Here is a 3,076-nt window from a genome sequence, read left to right on the forward strand (position 1 = left end):
GTAAGATAAAAATCATTAATATTATTGTTCCAAATCCAATATTTGGTTTTCGAGTTCCATGTCTTCGCCACCCACATTCGGAGGATGCTGATTTGGAGAGAGAGAGAGAGAGAGAATTGGCAGAATCCGGAAAACATGGCAGTGCTGAGAGGGGGACAGGGACCCACATAAGAGAAATTTTAGGGCATGAAGGTGGGCTTTGGGAAGAGAAAAGAAATCCTCACATGGTCTCCACATGGGGTTTTTAAAAGGATGGCCTTGTGTAGGCTCTCTCAAAGATCTTCTTCAATTATTAAATATACACGTATACATATCTTCTGCTTATATATATATAATGCAGCTATTAACTATATACCTAATGAATCATTAATAGATGTAAATTGCATATCTTCTTTTTATTGCTTCGTTGATTGTTATAACCGGTATTAGTCTTTTAGAATATATTTGTTTGGTGTGAAATATTTAACATAAGAATATATTTTAGATTTTTCACTATTTGTTTTTGAAAAATATTTTTTAAAAAAGCTTTCTTAAAATAGTTTATAAAAAAACCGATTAATAAAAAATATTTTACAATTAATCTTCAAACTTAGTTTATTTACTTGGAAAGTATTTTCAAAGTTTTATAAAATACTTTACTAACAGTAATTCAATATTATCTAAATATTTTAATCATCACATTCATCTTAATAACCATTACCTCAGCAACTTCATTAGCATCTCTACAATCACTACCATTATTTCACCCCCACCTTCCAAAATAGACATAAAATGTGGGTGCTATATTCGTGCTTCCATGGAAAATAAATAAAGCATATAAATACTGGGTGGGACCTGAAATGGAAAAATGGTAGCCTTGTCATTGGATTAGAGAAGAAAATAAGGAGACTCGAGAGGCGCATGCGCTTAGCCTTTGCCTTTGTTCCCCTGAAGTCCATCACTGTGTCTTTCAATCAAACAGCTCTTTATCTTTCTTTTTCTTTCTCTTTAAGACAAACACTCACAGTTGTTAGAAGTGAATGTGTAGCTTAGCTTAAGTTGTGGGATTTCTATGCTAGTTCACTAGCTAGTGGGCCTCATTGTCAAGAAACAAAAACCACTACCGTTCCTACTCTTAGATCCTATTGATGAACAAGACATTCATACGTACAGCTTGTGTATGATTTGATGAACAATACATTCACTTATATATTATTGATGAACAGTAACTTCAAAATGATTTCTACGAAGTTTTGTTTTGTTTCCAACTGTGCGAAGATGTATTTGATTGTTTTGTTATGAATTTTAATGATTGTATCCCTTATTAATTCTTAATAATAATAATAATAATAACAACAACAATAGCAATTAATCCAAGCATGAGTTAAGAGCTGGCTAATCCAAATTAATTTGACTAATTAATTTATAGAACACGCTAAATCTTAAACATACCAACGCCAAAAAACTCCTACGTATAATTAAACGTGTTGCTATTTTTTGGAGAGGAATTATCAAATATGAAATAAAAAATAAATCTAAATCATGCTTCCCATATCTATATATCTATGCAATAAAAGTAGTTTGCATGCATGGGCAAAGAGGGACCATGCAAATTATGTCAGGATTTAATTGAAAATGTGTGATAATGATAAAGGGAGGTGGTCCAAGCAGATGAGCGGAGGAAGGATCAGCCCCCGTGAGTCACGGCTATCCTTTCAATTGACCTCCTGTGAACGTGCCACTTCACCCTGTAATCAGCATTTTCTCTCCCTATCCGAAAGAAAATGTTTTTTTTTGTTTGTCATATATATATATATATATATATATATATATATATATATCTTCTTCTCTTTCGTAACAGTAAACATGAATTTCGATCTGATAAATTGGGTCCACTTTTCCCTGTACCTTGCACTTCCTACGAAGCTTGTTCAAGGAAATTGACCAACATCAGGGTCATGGTGAGCAATCCCTCTTCTTTCTTTGTTCTTTTTTAAGGATAGATAACCGATCCCCCTCCGCTCCTAAGCTCCCACTGTGCTCGTATTTGTTTCAAGACTTCAAGTTTTATTTTTTTTTTATTACAGATTAATGAGAGATTTCTGGAAGGAAGAGGATACCAATTAATACCGCAGTAGAGGTGCATGATATTACACGAGCTGAGCTAAAGTTTATTGATTCATGACTTAAAATTGGGAGATTTTTATTTGTATATTGATCTTTATGTTAATTTCTTCGATTACATTCTTTTCTTACGGCAGGAAGGGGAAAAAAACAAGAACACGGGAGAATAATAATAATAATAATCCACGCTCGGTGGCAGCTTGTGGAAATTGGGGGAACGAGGGCGTCTGATTGAGAAGCAAAGCATTTAAAGTGGCGGTAATCGTGCACGCAAGCACACGAGGTAACATACACATGTAGCACACATGGATGGGACCCACTGCTGTCCAAACATAGGCTTACAGCCCTGCAAGAATCAATGATGGAGTAACCCTTCTTTTTCATTGGTTCAAAAGCACTTGTGGTCAAACCCTCCAAACCCAGAGCCTTGTGATAGGGTTTGTGTGAATACGCTTTCACAGAGTTTTTTAACAGTAGTGTAAATTGGGTTGTAATTTAAAAGGGGATCAAGCCCAGGTTTACGAGCATTGAGGACTTGCAAGTTCTGAAAGGGTCCAAGGTAAATACAGTAATAACCCAACCCGACCCGACCCATATTCTGGTTGTGCTGCAAAGTGTGAGTGGGAAATGGGATCTTTTTATGTTAGCTTCTACTAGAATGCTTTATCTTTTCTTATATGTATATATATACATACACACGATCCATTTGAATAAGTTAGAAAAATTATTTTACTATATAAAAAAAATTCTTTTAATTATTCTTATATTACAAAATTTCAGATTAATTTATTAAATCATAAAAAAAAATACGTGTCGATTGCAAATCTATAAAAAAAAATATTTTTTATTTTTATATTGTGTATATTAAAGAAGATTCAAATTTTATCCTTGATTTTCTAACCCGACAATTCATATATATATATATATAATCTTTTGAAAAATAAATGCTATATTAGTATATGACAAAAAAGAT

At 33.3% G+C, this 3,076-nt stretch overlaps 1 long non-coding RNA gene across 1 annotated transcript; it reads left to right on the forward strand.

The window, feature by feature from the left end:
• Positions 1-1,832: 1,832 nt before the first annotated feature.
• On the forward strand, positions 1,833-2,736 carry LOC105111507 (uncharacterized). The gene is made up of 3 exons (XR_839610.1): positions 1,833-1,940; positions 2,067-2,119; positions 2,241-2,736. It is a non-coding gene; the product is annotated as an uncharacterized LOC105111507 (long non-coding RNA).
• Positions 2,737-3,076: the final 340 nt, after the last annotated feature.

The sequence above is a fragment of the Populus euphratica genome, unplaced genomic scaffold (assembly GCF_000495115.2).
Source record: "Populus euphratica unplaced genomic scaffold, PopEup_1.0 scaffold297.1, whole genome shotgun sequence".
NCBI classification, from domain to species: Eukaryota; Viridiplantae; Streptophyta; class Magnoliopsida; order Malpighiales; family Salicaceae; genus Populus; species Populus euphratica.